General features: G+C 38.0%; 1 protein-coding gene and 1 long non-coding RNA gene across 2 annotated transcripts in view; one reads left to right on the top strand and one right to left on the bottom strand.

Annotated features, from left to right (window-relative positions):
* The window catches only part of ora1 (olfactory receptor class A related 1), a 261847-nt gene that overhangs the window by 227587 nt on the left and 15282 nt on the right, over positions 1-18978 (bottom strand). The gene's annotated exons all lie outside the window — the stretch shown is intronic.
* LOC148190253 (uncharacterized) lies at positions 489-8338 on the top strand. The gene is made up of 3 exons (XR_015774819.1): positions 489-665; positions 5512-5585; positions 5753-8338. It is a non-coding gene; the product is annotated as an uncharacterized LOC148190253 (long non-coding RNA).

Raw genomic sequence — 18978 nt, 5'->3', positions numbered from 1 at the left:
ACATTTTCTATATCAGATTTTATTCCTTATTCATCCTTATTTATATAGGTGTGGTCTCACTGGCCTATAGGAGCATGTGATGCTGCGGTTCCTCCTCTCTTAAGCCCTATATGTTATAGCTTATATAATAACCCATATATATCTTGCACTCTCATACGTTTGTACCTTGTGTCCCTTTCCAGTGTCCTTAGAAATAGCTATTATTGATATATTGCCTATGCATAAAAATAGCCTATTCCATTTTTTACCCCGTCATTGGAAAAAAAAGAAAAGGATAATAGGCTCTCGGCACGACATCTGGTAGCTGCGTCAAAAGGAAGTCGTTTACGGTAAAACGGCGCCCATTACCATGTGATTTCACCGATGTTTGTAAACATGCGTCAGCCACATGTGATTCTGGCGATGAGGAAAGACTCTCCAGCCGCCCGGCCAACCAGCGGCCGGGGGAGTGTCAGGGGCGGGGTTCCCGTGTTGCGCTATGGAAAATCATTAGGGGGATACACAGTGATAAACGTGCGCTCCGAGATTGATAATAACGACAAAAAGGCTGAAACTGGGACCTGATGAACTGACTATTCACCGAAGACCGGGGGTGTGAGTCGAGCCGGCCGGGAAACGGATGAGACTCATCCGGCACGAAAGGGAAACATGCTTGGGATAAACACGTAAGTTATTTATGTTTTTACAGGGCGAGAGCAACAAAATGATACGTATGTTGCGTAGAGAATACCACTGTGTAATCCATAACCTCTCGTGGGTGAATAGGTAATAATAAAAACCCGGAGGCGCTGTTGTGAAAGTGTAAAGAATAATGGAAGAAAGAAAATGAAAGCAGCGTGTTTGAGGTGGATAAGACGCGAAGTCTTGCTGATGATGCCTTGATTTAAACACTTTTAAAATCACGAGTGTTTCATCATCTACATGACAACAGGTAAATTAAACTGCGTCAGCGCGGAGGACCGACAAGCCACATGAAATCCAGTGGGAATTTCCGCTGAGATGGAGGAACACGCTGCGACGGCGTGACAGCGGAGTTGTGCTCGCTGTGAAACTTTAGTTTCTGAATTCAATGATAAAACGAAGATGTAAACAAAGCGTGGAATCGGCGGCGGATGGCGTGTGAAGGAAGAGCTCGGAATAGGATGCTGCGCAAGAGATGGATAGTGCGTAATCCTGTTGTGGGAGAGAGGACGGTGTTACGCAGTTCGTATTGGCACGATCATTTAACACCCCGTGGCCTTCGTGGTCTTTTCTCTTAAATGTTATCATAAATAACACATGAAGAGAGTTTTGTCCAGAAAGCTGGGTTAAGATTCTTTCCAAACGTGCTCAGGCAGTGACGCACGGACAGCTTGTTCTTTTGTTTGCGTAATTTCGAAGGAGAGAAAAACTTCAAGTGAGGAGCACAATAGTGACGCAGCTTTTTTTTTTTTTTTTCTAATTTTCAGATGCCAAACAACAATTGCTGCGTCACAGAGATCCCAGGAGGTCCTTAATAGTAATCTGGCTTTTTAGTGCGCACTTGATATGATGAAAACAAGCTCTATTTCCCAAACATAGAGGGTGCTGTAGAGCACCACAATCCTTCAGTTGTATCATCTGCTGAACAGGGATGTTGACATACAGGTATGTCATCTCCAACCTGAATACCAGACAGGTTTTTTTTTAAATCTGTTGGGCCTTTTTTTACTCATTTTGTCCTGATTACATGGACATATATAATATGATTATGTAACTAAAAAGCCTTCAGCTTTCTTGTAGTTTTGTACAAACTGTTGTCAAACCATTTAGGGGTTTTGTCTCCCTTTATGAGCCCCTGTAATGCACACCTGCCAACACACAATAGGACGCTGCCACGCCTGTTGTGATGACACTCTGTTGCTGTTGACACCAAGGTCGACGGCCTCTTGTACCTTGCTAATGATCCTTGTGAAGAAGGCCTCCTGCCGCTTTTACCTGCCAGAGGGACGGGAGATAAAGAGGCTCCTCGTCTCTCTCGCAGCTTCTGAGGTGAAAATGAGACACACAGGAGGAGCAGTCTCCTTCCTGCCAAGTGGATTTGTTCGGTCAATGGGTGAATCAGCAGCAGACCTCATGAGTTGTTAAACCACTGGCAAGGAAATGGAAAGAGAGGGACAGAGAGAAAAGCGAAGGGGAGGGGAGCTTTAGAAGTTTAATTATGTGTACTGAAAAGAAACTTGACTCCCTGAGGGAATGTCACTATGGTAGTTTTGAAACAAACAGGTAAAGGTCACAGGAGGAAGTACAAGCTGATCACTCAAAGGGTGTCAGCAGCAATAACATCCCTATTTGCATCATTCCGAAAATATGAAAATGATAAATCAACTCAATATCAGATGTTTATCAGAACATTTTTTGGGAACATCATGTCCCGTGCTGTCGTGATGTTTACCATGCCTTCTGAGGCCGACCACTAGAACAAGTGACCCACTTTCCCAGACAAGAAAACGTGACCTCAATAGTTATTTTGCCATTCTTTCAGGGAGGGGCGCTGCCTCTCAAGTCAAACAAACACAAGAGCCCGGCACAAGTGGGCTAAATGTGATGTGTCCAGCCTCGTATTATTTAGAGTTTCCTCGAGACATTTCACAATAATGCCGTTACCCTGCTTTTTCAGCTCAAGCAAATGCAATTCAGCAGATGCTATCGGGGCCAAAACTAGATGCAAACAGGCACTTTTAAAGCTGAGGAGAGGCTGTATGAATCCACTGATGGATATGTTTACAGCGGGGAGGGGGGGGGGGCAGCATCACCTGTAGCCCACATAAAACTTCAGAGAAAACGCTGAGCGACCCACTGCCTTTTAAAACAAATCCCTCCCACACACAGATTATAGAATAGGAGGTGGCACGGAGCCAAGAGATGACGGTGCTAAAATTAAACTCGGAGCACTGCCGGCCTCGCTGGATGATGATGCATTAATAGACAAGTGTGAGGCAGCATTCATTTGCAGCTATCATTAGCAGTTAGACACCTAACATGCTGCAAAATGAGGAGAAAAAACTGTGCTGGCATCCAGAAGGCACCACTCCTTGCTGGTATTATTAATGGCCTTTATTTTTCTCTGTGCAGCGAGCTCTGTAAATATTTCTTTAAGATATACAGCACACAGGACTGGTGAAATAGTGAGATAGCTTTACTGTTTTTGTCCAGAATGACTGCTAATCAATAGTGAACACCGGCCAGGATTTTTTAGTCTTCCAGGAAACCCGATCTGCTTCGACCAGACACCTTGCAGACGCATTTTTAAATCTTTATGTACGCTTTTATCTCGAGTTATTTAACCCATAAGGCTGATCCTGTTATCAGCCAGACATCTGATATTTCCCAACAGGCAAAGTGGGAGCCAGAAGAGGGTGACAAAGTGTAAATCAACTCTTCCATCTGTGGCCTTCCCATCTATTTCCACCCCATCGTGCAGCAGATAGAACAAACAAAGTGTCAGGCTCCTCTGAACGTATTTGGGTCTCACGTCTCCACACATTTCGCAATTTGTTGCTCTGAAGAGGAGATGATGCAACGTAGGAGATATCCAATTACATGTCCAAAAACAATTGGTACTTTTAGGACTGTTTGTGCAGGCAAAGTCAGTAGGAAGTTTGTGCCAACTTTGTCTCTGATTGGTCCAGTCAGAAACACATTAATGAAAACTTTTTTAAAAAAAACGTTCATACAATTCAAATGATATAGAAATAGAAATAAAGTATTAATATTTTGAGAAATCTAAGCCAAGATATTCTGGAGTTTTCCCTGATTGCGCAAATGTTGAGACGTGATTTAAAGCATATCACCCCGATGAGTTTGCCCCTCTCACTCCTGATAAATTAGGACCTCTAATCTGTAAGAGGATTAACCACCTACCCTGTTTACACATGCACACAACCACACCCCCACTGTTACGCACACACTCCGTCTTACGGTCATTCAGTGTTCACTTTACGTCACTTGCTCTGACCCAACCCACTGGCTCTTCCCATGACACAGTTTGGCCTCCAGCAGTATGCGCTCGGTGCTTATCTCATTCTTGTAAACCGAACGGATGTGATATTTTATTATGTTGTTAGTCAGACACATTTGTTCCATTTTTAGTTGATTTTTTTTGTTGCATCGGTTCCTGCGTTGTTTGCTAAAGATGGACTGTGCACACAGTTTGATAAAGTGGCTCTAAGGGACTGTTCGTTATTTATGAGAGGTGAGAGAAAACAAAGGAGGCACTTAAATTTTATGTTTGGGAGTTATGTTTTTTGATTTGGCTTAGAGGAGGAACATTCAACTTTAAATGGTTTTATATTTTGTATTTATTTTACCTCAGAACCCCAAAACCTACAGGTGGACTTGAAAGGACTGTTTTATTTTAAAAAATCTCCAAAATAACATCATTTATTGGAGCCAGAACTGTGAAATATGGTTATTTATGGTGGAGGTAGAGGCTGGCTCCATGATTGAGTTAATCCCCATAAACCTTCATGTTACAGTGCCCTACTTTATAGCAGAAATTAACATGTTTACAGTGTGGTACAAAAAAAACAACAGTTTTGGTCTCTACTTTCAGCATTCACAACAACTGTACGGGGGGCTAGTTTTTATATAACTCCCCCAATTACATTTTATTAAAGTCCTAAAAGTCCGCAGCTTCCAGTCAGATTCACCCTTCAATTTGGTCACTTGTGGCTTTAAATACCAAGATAGCAACAGCCGAAATACCGAACTCTGGGCTTACAACAGCAGTCCAAAAACCAATGAGTGACATCAGGTAGCTATGTCAGTTATTTATACAGTCTGATTTCCCCCAGTCAGGGAAGCTCAATGAGAAATATTTGTTGCTTCAGGGAGGGTCATATAATAATAATAAAAAAAGTCAGATCCCAGCCACCCCCCTACTCTGATATATTAAGTACAGTCCCTAAATGAAAACCAGCAGCTGTTTTATTCATTGTTGTTTTGTTTTAAAAGGGGCCGATGCGCCTTTAACAAGCAGTAGATGTCAGGTGACTCGGCAGGAAAAAAAGTGCTTCGATGCAGAAAGCAGCCTCTGCACACACAATAGTCTGGGGAAAAGAGCTTGTAGTAAAAAAGAGCAAGAGAGAGGTAGATAGAGAGTTCACAAATAGCTGCGTTACATGGGAGGAGTCACAAAAGCAAACAAACAGAGGACGGATGAGAGCAGTGTTGTGGCCTTTATACTACACTGTCTGAGTTATTCTCAACGCTGCGTGTTGTAAATACTGGGAGCGCTTGTCGAAATCGAGGGTATTTTAATCTTTTGTCGGGGTCAAAGTACAAGCTCGGAAGACGGATGGCTATCATAAATGCCAAAGTTTGATCATCAGTAGTACAAATATAGCCAATCAGTACAACTGCTGTTGTTTTACAAGCCAAAACACTAAAGTAGCAGTGAAGAGGATTAGGGAGTGGCAGACAGGGAAATTGTCCCCGAAAGACACATGAGGGTTTTGGATTAGTTGCTACGTCACCTTTTCCCATCAACAGGACAACAGCGCCTGAGACACTGACGAGGCAGATAACGGCGGTTCTTTTAATGCCAGACCTACAAATAAAATCCAGTGAGTTTTTAATCATCTTGTTATTGTGCTGTCACTTCAAAAGAAAAAAATGAAACGTAATATTGACAGAAAAAGTCTCAAATGAGCTCTCCTTCGACGTACTGTGCTGCATGCCTCTTAGCCATGGACAACAGGGGTTCATACTAACGAATCGTTACCTATTTCAGGGCCCAGTTTTTCTATCTCGCACCGCAATCACCAGGAGTGGGACTGGATGCCCAAGGCCGACCCAGGAGAGGACACAGTACCTATTGTGCATTACAAAGAAGTCTACAGGGAGCCGCAGAGATCTATTTTTCCACAGTATGATTCATACACAGTTTTTGTTGGGGTTCATCTCTGGTGCCAGCCTGCTGCCGTGCCCTTTCTTACACCGAGATGTTGGTCATCTGATGCACTTCTAATGCTAGGAATTGAGCTGCAGTGTCACTCTTAGAGGAGCTGGTCGTGACTCAGTGGTTCTTCTGTTTGGTCACGATGCCAGAAAAGAGTCTGCATCTCCCTGAGTTTGCGGTTGCACTGCTGTCTGATTCTCTCTTTGGAAAGAGCTAGAATTCAGCTTAAACACAGGCCTTCGGAAATATTAGGGGTTGGGGGAAAAGACTGATATAGCATAGTATTGCGATCCTTTGCGTGGCAATATTGTATCAATACACATACGCAAAGTATGTATTTGATATATAATATTTAATGTTAAGGCGCTCACGTCTTTTATATATAATATTTAATATTTTTTATTGCAAATACATAATAACTTGGAAGCCTACTAGAATTAGAAATGTAATAAAAGTAAGATGAACAGAGTAAAAACTTTGACATGTGTTTTGAAGTTGAAAAAGGGTAATAAATCACAATCTATCACAATATATTTTATCACAATACTCAGCATAATGCAAAACATTTAAAATTGCAATATTATATCATAACCAAAATATCTCTAATATATATCTGGGGGCTCTGGAGATTCCCATCCCATGGAAATATCTCAAATTTATACTATTTAACCTATAAACTAAAATATATTTATATTAAATAATAAGTAATTGGTACAAATATTTTAATTCACATAGTGTGTGTTCGCGTGTGACTAAACAGGTTGGCCCTCTGTTTCCCATTAAATAACTAAAAGTTGAGATGATGGTTATCAAACATTCGTTTATTTCGTTTTTTAGCACGGCTAAACTTAAGGGCAGCATTTCAGATAATCTGCAGAGTTTTATAGGCAAAAAAGAGAAGGATTTTAGTTTGTGTCGAAGGATTCAGTTTTCCATATCAAATAACCACGAGAAGAACAAATCTATGCCCCAAGGAGTTGGACTGGTATTACCTCTGTAAATGCAGCCATAACAAAAACAAATAGGTTATTCAACAAACTGCCTGCAGAGCATTGTTTTCTATCTTGGTCCATTTGTCCAGGGGCAGCTATTACCATACCGTGTTTATTTATCTTTATTGAAACACTGTCCTCGCAGATCTAAAAGAACAGTATCCACTAAAATATGTCTATCATTCAAAGCAAAGCAGTGACGATATTAAACAGTTTAGAAATGAGCATCTGACTAATGGAAAATTAAATTAGTGATAATTTTAATGATATTCCTTCACACATGGATGTACCTCTGTGTACTCAGTAATAAGATGAGGCTCTTTAATTGATGGTATTATAATAATTTAGTTGTTAAAATATGTTCAACATGTTGTTGAGTCATAATCTGATACTGAAAGCGAGCGTGGCGCAGTACTTTGATTGTGTGTCTTAATCCTCATAATGCCAAGCACTTATTAAAAAATATGTTCAAAAGTGATGACAGTACATTTCTTTTGTTCTAATTGCAGAAGGCGACATGGCATCTGAATGTGGGTTTTATTAAAGGCATCCCCCCCAGGGAACTGGTTTCAGATGGTGTCTTAGAGTATAAAATCCCATCTAGCACCATTTGAAATCGGTGTCCTTGAGCGGGAACAGACTTCAGGGATGACGACAGTGACCGCTTCATTCGCCAAGGTTAGGATTGCAGCTTGGAGACATTATTTTCATCCAAATTTTTACACACCATTCTGGATTTATCATGCATTTAGTCGAATCAGTTTATACCATCGGTTGTCTGGATCAGTCAGTTTGCAGTCAAGTGACCAGAAGAAAATAAGTTGTTGGATGAATCCCGTCTCCTGACCTAGCTTACCACCCTCTCACCAAGGCTGACCGTTTTCGTCTGGTGTTCAGAGTTTCCATCATGTCTAGCACCATTTGAAATCGGTTACAATGTGGAGGGACAATCATCAACGCTTTCACTACTGGATATTGCCAAAACATGCATTGCAGTGAGGTGGAAGTCAGATCTCCCATTGCCTGTCGGGCTGTGGATCTCAGAAGTGAACAGTTGTATTCCTCTAGAGAAGATAACGTGCTCACTTAGGAATAAGATGCATCTTTTGGTTACCTTTTATTAACTACATGGAGAATCTCCCATCCCATTTAACTGAATAACGACTTCCCTATTTTCACACTAATGTTATAATAGACCATGTCATTATGGTTAATATTATCCTGTCTCTCATCCTTTTTAACTTTTATTGTATTGTTGTACTTAATTTTATTAGTTACTTTTTTTTGTGAATTTATTTTGTCTGTTAATTCATTTTTGTAGTTATTCATAATGTAAATGGGTGTTTTTGTGCTGTCAATTGTGTCTGTGTTGTTTGTATATTTTGAAAAAATGAAAATAAAATAAAATATTCCCAAAAACTCTAAAGCTTTTACTTCAGCAGCTGCATCATAAACTTCTCTTAAAGTACCAGAAGATGGCAGCATTGGGCTGCTACACACACTACCATTCAAAACCAAAGTTTTTTTTTTTTAATATCACTGAAGCAGAGAAGGTTCTAGTGAATGACCCTGATGGTGCATGACCTGTGTCATCCAGACCTTTTTGTTGGTCTATTTGCGCTTTTAGAATTCAGTTTCTATTGTAATAAAATTACCGTCGCTCAGTCGGGGTGTGAGCACATTCCAGCGACAGATATCTGGTTCTGTACTTTTCCTCCAGGAACAGATAATAAACAGAGATTATCTGGTTAAATGCTTCAGTGAGTCAAAGCTTATGTATCCGCCCAGTGCAGTGCTGTTAAGTTACATGAGTTTTTTTGATAAATGAGCATGTGCTGTCCATAGATACACGCTGTATATCCATTAAGAAAGCAAAACTGGGCTCACTCAAAACTGTGCAGTGTTTCATTTATCAAGTTTCATTACAGGAAGGAGTTTTGAACTGATGAAGTTATTTGAATTTACTGGAAACACTTTATTTGGATAGATCATATGCAGATAATTAAAGTATTTTTTAACATTTGAACAGCCTATTAGTTAAGATTCAACTTCACCTGATTCTGTTGATGTTTAACATATCATCTATACAGTATGTGTGACAATTCATGAACATACCTTCATATTCTCAGAAAATTATAGTTGAATGTGAAGTATTTTCTGAATCTGTGAAAAGTCTGGTAAAAAATTGGGAGTATGTAGCTTACTCCCAAATACTATATAATTATTTACAGAGAAAGTAAAACAGTTGAATTGTTGAATCTAAGTTTATTCGCCACTTGTGGGTTGACTATCCAAATTAAGTGTTACCATTCTATTTTTAAGACATTTGACAAACAAGTTCATTGTTTTAATTAATTAATATCCAAGTTTCATATGTTAAGGCATTCTTTAATTCATCTCTTCAATTTTACAGAAGACAGACAGAAGTTTGACATCAACTCTGTCGACTGTCATTAAACCCTTTCTAATTATAATCTGACACTTCCCCGACCCCCGATCACAGAGGCAATTATTTCCACTTTAAATTCAATTTAATTATAGCATGTAATCATTTAATACATGCCTGCCTTTAACCTACACTATAAGGATTAACAGGACGTTTACAGAAAAAGCAATTATGAAGCTATGCTCAGTTGTTAGTTTATTAGGTACACCTAGCTAAAACTAATGCAGTGTAATCCAACAGTCCCACAATTAGCATGACATCTTAAGGTTATAATATTAAGTTTTTGTTTAAACTGTTTTAGAGAGGTGTCAACTGCAAAATCAGATTTTTAGAAAACATTTAATTCTGCTTTTATTGTGGCAGGTTTATCTACATGTGCAGCTACAGAGAGAGTATTTGTTGTTGTATTTTAGCGTTGACGCAACTGTTTCCTGTAATGTTAAACAGCCAATCAAGGTACTCAATGCAAAGTGCTACACAAAGACTACAAAGAATCAATAACCTTTTTTTTTTTTTTTTACTAAATACCTTCTTTGATGTGATACTACTGTAGGTATGACTATAAGTAATTTGTCTGTGACTGACTGATCTGTTTAAAAAAGTTAATCACTTTACTGTAATGCAACCTTCAAAATCAGAAAAAATATATTATTCCATATCAGGATATAACAATATCCAATATCTATGAGGATACGTAGTCTCACATCTCGATAATATCTGTATATTGCCCAGCCCTAGCTGACAGGTATTTCTATTGCTTTGTTCACCCAACTTACATCAATGAGTGGAAACCAAGTAACAGAAACACCCACTGAAGTGTCCCACGATATAACTGAACATACACATGTGTATAATTGACAAATAAAATCAGCAGTTATAGTCGCTGTACCGCCCAAATCCTATTTCAGTTGCTATTTCGAGCATTTTGCTACTCAACTGATACAATCTGCCATTATTTTTCGCATCTACAACACTGTTGAACCACCAACCTTTACAGCCACTCAGTCCTCTGACATTTTCTCTACCAATGACAGCAAAAATGCCCAAATGGTTAATTGCGAAGTAGTCGTCCACCGCAGCTTTTTTTAATGACTCCTAACACCTACTGACCTTCTTTCACAGAGTGATAAGTGCTGTGGAGCTCAGTCAAAGCTAAATTGAAAAGTCTTAAAATACTGAATGACTAACATGACCTTATTTTTATCTCTGGTGTCTGCAAGGAGCCAAGGTAAGGAGATATTCTGAGGAGAGTGTGTTGCTATATCAACAATAAACAGGAACATTAACAAACCTCTTTACTTTGGAGCGAAAGTGAGTCATGAGTGTCCACATTAAATATGACGACATCATCAGCATCACCAGTGTTCGCTTCCACCCTGCTCTGCTTTGACTTGCCCAGCCTGCTTCACTGTGATGTGGTTAAACGTGACTGGTATCCTTGGTTGCATAAAGTTGCATTCATGATTTTCCCTTGACCTCAGCAGATGTGGGAGGAGGGCTGATGATTAATATGACAGATTGGTTATAGTAGACATGAAGATTGAAGATTTAGAGTGGGACTCTGTGACTTCTGAAAGAAGAAAAAGCGTGATCATTCCTTGACAAATGAAAAGCCGAATTTATAAGCATTAAAACTCCCCTCGCTCTTCTCTTGATACTCCCAGAGTTTAGCCTTAATAAGTCTCATATGATCAGAAGCTTACGGTAGCTAACGCTATTAAACTGCAGATAGACATTACTGAGTCAGTTTCTGTTACGGTTGGGATATATTTAACTTGTTCATATATAGCATGTTGTCAGCCCACATTGAAGGGTTTAAGTGTTTATAACTGATCGGCCTGGGACCAATTAAAAGGCCAAGTGAATAGCCGGTTTTCATAGAGAAGGCAAGATGCATTAATCGTTTAAATATGGTCTGTCCCTGAAGGCATTTGTAATGTTAATCACAGGTGTGAGGGAGACAGGGAATGGTTATAACATTTTTGTCCCATCACCTATAATTCCCTAGTTATTGCATTCAGGAGCTATTTGACCTTCAAGCAGAGGACGAGATCAAGCGCCTCATAACAGGGACGCTAAATGATTTTTATTGCCATGTTATGCCATTGTTATTGTTTAGAAAGTGCTGCCAACACTGGTTCTGTGCAAAAAAGCAAAGGCGTTTTAATGACGGGACTTTATAGCAGGCCTTCAATGTGATCTCTGTGTAAAAAGTGCTATCCTTCCTTGCACCTTTCACCTCATCATCTGATGCAATTTTAGTATGTGTGCAGGCACGCCCTTATCAGTTTTTCTCACTAGCTCTCCTGACGCGCTGTGAAAAAGAGTATTACCCTCTTTCAACTAAAAATAAGTGCAAAAGTGGTTGTCTTGTTGATAGTGGTGCTGCAACAACCATTCCTGTTTTACAACTATATGTGGTCTCTCTTACATGCAAAGACTGAGAGAAATAGATTGGTAATGAAAAAAAAGACTGCTTTGACGAAAAGTTTAAACCCTCCTCACTTTCTCACCTGGTCAATGGCCGTGTAAAGTGAGGGTGAATTTCTGATTGCCAGTTTCCGGTGTAGGGAGGGAGTTTCAGATGCGGTTAAACTGTTTGACAAGCTCTTTTGTTCAAGTATCTGCTTTACGCTACACTTTATATTATTCTGTGATAGATCCTTACAGGTAGAGCTGTGCATGACTTTCAGTCTGGTCCTTGAAAATTGAGAAACACCAAGCTCAACACTGACATTTCTGTCAATACATTTTGTTAGTAATCAACATGTATACATCATAAAGTTCAGTACTGTGTGACATAAGGGCCAATATAACAAACAGTGTTTGTAATACAGCTGCTGTCCATGGCTTTGTGTTCACTTCTTACTGAAATACAAGTGGATGCAGGCTGCTCAAGTAAAACTAATAATCCATATTGTTGAAGGTGCTTACACTAAGAGCTGCTCTATTAAAAGCATGTAAACATTTACTTTGAGATCACTGCCACACTGACGGCAGGGTATCCACGTTTAACATCTGTTTCTGGTCTAAAGCCAAGGCCTCAGTGGGAACCATTTTAGTCTTGTTTGTCTAAACTTTAAATATGTCCATCCGCCCTAATCATGAGAGCAACTTTAAAGAGGAGCTTCATGTTTTTTACCAACAAGTCTTTATCCTGTTTCATTCTTCCTTTCTCCCCCACAGCAAAGTGTGTTGCGCCATAACCACTCTCACCACACTCACCGCATTATGCGTAACCATGTAAGTGACTCACTAAAGTTACATGAATCATAAACAAAGCTACATAGTCCATAGAACTTGCTCCAGGCACGCTGCCAGGTTGCCAGGTTTACTCGGCATTGCCACAGCAACATGAGCGGGCCTGAGCGAGTGTGAGGTGTAATTCCTTTTCTTGTTTAAAGCACATGTGTAAACTTGCATCACTTCCTCTGTGGTGAGACCCCCCCCGGCTGGACCTGGGTTAAGTGGAGGGTCTCATGCAGGACTGAAGGGTGGATTTTCTCCTCCTTATGTCCTCACACAATATAACAATGGTGTAATATAACAAAGTAATAATACTTTGTTATGGTACTTAAGTATTTTTGAGACTCTGGACTTTATTTGAGTTTTATTTTTCTGTAAACTTTCACTTTTATTCAAATACATTTCCTAATAAGATTTATAGGGGAACCAGGAATGGTTGTTATATTTATAACATATTTGTCTGCAACTTGGAGCTCTGTTAGCTACTGGGTTCAAACTGTGATACAAATTAGTTGCATGTGTCTGCTATTAAATGGTGCAGCTGTTATCTCTGTAGCACAAATGGAAAATGCATGGTTTAGTCTACAAGGCAGGAGTGAAACGTTACAGTTCACCTAATAGTCAAAGTTGGTTGTAACAGAGCCTCGAGTTAAACGTAACATTATGAAATGAAATCATGAAAATAGAAAACAGCTCATTATTTATGCTTTTTGGGGCTTCATGTGTTATATTTATTTTATGTTTAAATGGAAGTTAACATGGCTCTAGTTTTCTCATAAAAAAGCATATGGGATTTTTCCATCGCATTTGGGTTTTTGCAGAAATTGAGCAATTTCAGCGATTTAATCTTCACAAATGAACAACACTTTTAGGGTTTTTTGTAGCGTAAATGCAAGCGCCAGAAGTGAAAAGCTGATGTTAGGCCATATACATTATACTTACATTAACTGACAATTACAACTAACATATTAAAACTAACCCAGATTCTTGTAGCCAGGAACTAGCCTACCTTAAAGCTACCAGCTGTAGGTAAGGTAAAACACTTTCACTAACAATCTGCATTAAAGATATCTATAAAGATATATAGATACATAAAAAAGTTTATTAATTTTTATTCTTTCTTTCTTTCTTTCTTTCTTTCTTTCTTTATTATTATATACATTTTATTGTGTTTTATTGATAAATCTAACTACAAAGTAGGAAATGCTACCATGAAAATAAATAACATTAAAAAAAATTCTTATCTAAAAGTTGGGCAGGTTTTGTTTGGCTGTGTCTGCCACAGGGGGCTAATTCCTCACAAGGAATAAGCACTAAACTGAGCATGTGCAGAGTGAATGAGGTGATTCGTAGCTTGTTTTGCGTTGGAGTAATTTAAAGTTTTACAACTATTACATGTCACAACTATTCCCAGTTTCCCCTACTTTTCTGATACATTTCCTCAAAGCATTTTCATTACTTTCTTACTACAAAATAAAACCAGAAGGTTAGGCGAAACAGTGATCCTAGTTTCAGAGGTTAATCATAGAACGGCAAGTCCAAACAAGTGCTCTCAAAGCCGCAGTAAAGTTTTGATTTCCAGTTAAGCCCAGGCTGCCTGCCAGATCAGATGCAGTTGGTGCAGTTTTGCTCACCCTGGATGAACTGATTCTTAACTATAATTTCAAGATCGGAAAAGGGAGAAGTAATGATTTAAGGAGATAGAGATTTTTGACAGGAAACCATGGTGACGGCTCAACTGTAGTGTGCCAGCCCTGGATAGTCAAAGGTTTTCTTTAAATCTTTAAGTTTTGAAAAGGACATTGATTTTTGGCGTTTTTTTTTAAAGTGAAATATGGACTCAATTTCTAAGGTCGTGTATACTTTAAGAAGAGATGAGGTATAGTAAAAAAAAACCAAAAAAACTTTTAATACCCAAGTACAGTAAACAACAGGTCAGATCATATTCTTATTGGTGACTATTACCTCTACCATGGTCATTTTCCAGTAATATATCTATACTTTTACTCAAGTTTGACTTTTGGATACTTCATCCAACACTGCACTATAAAGACTGATCATGGGATCCTGATCTTGAGAGGTTAATGTTAATGGGAGCCTCTAGAAAGTCCAGCTGCAATGCATTATATCTGATTTCAAACTTCCTAAAAGAGAATGATTTATGAGACTTAAATGACTTCAAATGTATTCAGCTCAGTCAAGTAAGTATATATCAATGTGTATATATACTGTCAGTATATGTTTTGAAACACAGTAACATGTCATAAGCACATTTAATTATATCTTTTGTCTTACTATTAATACATTTATAGAGTGTATAGTGTGTGAATGTTTTACGACACACAAAAAGTCCATAGCCATATTCATCCTATTAAAGTGACATAGTTTATAGGGGGCTTGACATTAACAGACGAGATAGAGATTTATTTAATAGGAAAAGCATTAAGCATTAGATATAATGCCGCATGGTCTTATATAAAACATTTTGATGAGCTAGCCCTCAGTGCTCTGATACTGTTCATGATGAGCTTCTAGCTCCCCTCCAGCCAAATCTGGTCCTCTTGCATCAAAGTCCCTCTCCAGTGATTTAGCTTATGTCAAAACAAATTCACAGAAGCTGTTGTTCATTATAAATACCAGGGCTCAAGCTATATTGGTTTTTCAGGGCCATTACCGATACCAATTATTAGTAGTTAATGAAACCGATAACTGATATTTGGAACTGATATGCATCTTTCTATCAATATTTAGAATTTCTATCAATATTTAGAATTTGGAATATAACAAACTTCATCACAAAACTTTTGTTAAACTGCATTTAGCAAATATGTGATCAAAACTGAAACTTTTAATAACATATGCAGCAAGTTCCCAGCAACTTTTTTTATAGTCAAGTGAAGATCTAAAAGAAATAATGAATAAATCAAAATATCTCGCTGAGGTTTTACAAAGTAAAACTTCCTCCTAACACTTATTTTGTACTTTTTAACTAATTAAATCGACAATCATTAAAATAAAATGCACATAAAGATAATTGGCAAAATGCCAAATAACGGCCCCAATAATCGGCCAGGCCGATAATCTGTCGACCCCAAATTATAAACATTCAGGACAGTTAATTTCTGTGCTTATTTATGAATAAAATGTTCAATGGGAGGGGTTACAATTCTTTATAAATTTGTGGAAAAACTATATGAAGCATGCAGCTGTGTATACATCAAATTAATAAACACACTACAAATATAAAAAAAATTAAAATAATACGTGGCTAAATAGAGCTTTATATGAAGCGCCATAATTGTTTCTAAATGTATGTGTAAAAATCACTTTGATCTTGATTTTCATTAAGAACTATTATGTCTTTTTTAATGACTAATTTTTTTTCAGTGTAAAAAAAGTTCAGCACCATGTCCTTATCATATTTGAAGTTTTTTTTTTTACATATGAGGATAAAGTGAACTGCTGTAATAGTTTCCACACAAAGAGGATGGACAGGCATGTCATTAGCTTCACAAACCCAGGATAGGGGCTCACAGAGGTCCAACGGACTGCAGGTGCTGAGTGACTGCTTGTTGTTTTCATCTGAGAGTCTCATAATTTAAGTTTTGGTGATTTCCATACTTTAATTTTGAATTGAAGGATTACATAACTTTTTTTTTTTTTACAGATGCTTCGGTTTCATGGAACCCTTTTTATAGACAATTGGATACTTTTGAAAATTTCCAAATGGTGTTGTCAACAAGTTCCTGAAAATGTGGTGCTTGGCTGATACAAGGTTTACTGACAGTGATGATACAGAGTGTGCCAGGATGGGTGTGGTGGTGTCGCCTACTACTCGCAGTGGAAAAACAGGGTTTGAAAGAGGAGGAGGAATCAATGCTTCTGAATTTCTGAGTGGAAAACTTGCTGGGAGACAGAGGGTATCCAGCAGATTTCCTACTGTCAGTTTTTTTCCGTTTTTTTTTTTTTTTATCTCATCCACATCCACATCCTGTGGTGAGCCCAAATCTGACCGGAGGACTGTTGACGCTTTGAAGCTACAGAAAACAACCAGTTAAGCTGGTTATCCATGACACCATTTTATGAAAACATGCTAAATGGGATTTTACATACATTGTCTTTTTTTTAAAAAAAAGGCAAAATTATTTCCCAAACAGTTGGGCACTTCGGTATTTAGTCGGGATCAACAGATTATCGGCCTGACCAATTACTGGGGCTGATATTTGGTATTTTGTATTGCTATTATATTTAAATAATCGGCGATAAAATTAATAAATTCAAAAGTGCAAAGAAAGTGACAGCATGGGACTTTTACTTTGTAAAACTATTTGTAAAGCTAATTTTATTTATTCATTTTTTATTCAACTTTCACTTGACTTTATAAAAAAATGCTGGGGACTTGCTGTATATGATGTTGAGTGTTTCAGTTTTTTATTAAACATTAGTTAAGGGCATTTAAAGAAAGTTTTGTGTTGGAGTTTGTTGAGTCCTGAATCCCTCCTTCTACTCCAAAAGGTGTTGCAGGACTTAAGGACACATTTTAATTGTTTTTTTATAACTAATAAATCTCCCTTGTACCTTGTATTCCAATTCTAAATATTGCCAGGAAGATTTCATTTTTATTGTGAATCCATTTCAATTCTAAGTATTGGTTATCGGTCTCATTAACTACTAATAATCAGTATTGGTATCTGTCCTAAAAAAACAATATTGTACGACCCCTAGTATTTAGCAAACATTAGTCAAACTTAAGTTAATTGTGTTTTTGCGGGGTAACTACTTTCAGCTGTGGATTCATCACAATATTTGGCACTGCACCGAGACGATAGCTTGACTAACACACAGAAAAATAAAATTAAAATTAAAAATACTGTGTCTACTACTGTGGTTATTGCAGTTAAGGAATATGTCATCAAATGCATCAGTGTGGCTCAGTGAAGCGTTTTTTATGGTATTCAGACAACAATGGCTTCACAAAAACACACGTTAAGTTATGGTGGCCCTAAGAGCTCAAGGCTATCCATCAGTGATGCTGGAAAATTACCTAAAATTTAAGTTTGGGGCATATTTAAACATTGCGTTCATATAATTCAGGTATTATTGCAGATATCTGCTGTTAAAATAGCATTAGCATTTTTGCTTATGACTATATCTGAATCATGTGATCACAATGATGGACACTTCGGTCACTTCATCAAAATCATGAGAAATTACAAGCATGTCCCAGCCAACTTGATTAATTCATTCATTCGCTAGTTTATTTAGTGTGTGTATATGTGAGTATTAAGCACTTAGTAACTGTGTGCTTTAAAAAGTGCTATATAAATTAAGCTTTACTTTCTTATGAGCTTAAGAGACTTTCATGTTTTGTTCTATGACATAAAATGCATCAGTAAATACCCCATATATGTCTTAAAAAAGGCGGTTGCTAACAAGTGACTAAATGACACTGCAGAATGTCATCATACCAAACACAGCATTACAGCCTTGTTGATGTGGCCACGCAAAGTCATGCGACTGTGGTGCTGTTTCTTTAAAGCCTAATGTTAGCGTCTTAACTTGATTGCATTTATGCTTCAAAAATCCTTAAAGTGGTGTTCATTTGTGTAGATTATCTTCCTGAATATAATGTGTACGTATAATACACCTTTGTTTGCCACAAATCTTTTTTTATGCAATAATCCAAAACCCAATGGAAAAATCCAATCAGCTTTTTTGACAAGGGAACCAGAGCAATGCTAACTTCTGCGTCAGCCTACAGAAAAAATGTCATCCCTTGAGCCCTCAATTTGCATGTGTTTTTTTTTTTTTGTTTTTTTTTAATTTACAATGTAAATGCTTTCAAGGACACCATATAAAATACCTAAATTCATGGCTGGTTTTGGTCTTTAAGTGATTCGTTGACAAGAAACAAAAAAATAGAATATTACAAGATTTTAAACCAAAATATTTTTTTAAAGTCCACAGACAAACGTATGCAACTCCAACATAAAGCAACACCATAAATACTTTGTGGGAGCCTGGGTTTGGAGGATGGTCCATGACTTTTACAAAGACCACTGTTGTCACGGTTTCTCTGAGAAAAAACGGCAAACCCCTCCTCTCTGGTAATACACTGTCTCTCCACATAACTAAGATGAATAACTACGATGAGTACATATCCTGTTTATGACAGTGCTTTCTGCTCCACAGGATTTCCACAAGTTCATCAAAACATCTTTTCAGTCCAGTTTAAGCTCAGTCATATACACTGAAGTACGCTGTAATATCCGACCAAAAAATGATTGACTCAAGACTTTAACTTCTTTTGAAGTAGACAGAAGAAATCCCCTTTTCTGATCCCACGGGAAAAGTGACAGTTCAAGCCTGTGGCC

Source organism: Plectropomus leopardus, chromosome 2 (genome assembly GCF_026936395.1).
Source record: "Plectropomus leopardus strain MGB_pleo_1.0 chromosome 2, ASM2693639v1, whole genome shotgun sequence".
Taxonomy (NCBI): Eukaryota; Metazoa; Chordata; class Actinopteri; order Perciformes; family Serranidae; genus Plectropomus; species Plectropomus leopardus.
Note: the sequence above shows the minus strand (reverse complement) of the source record. Positions and strands in the feature narration are given on the sequence as shown.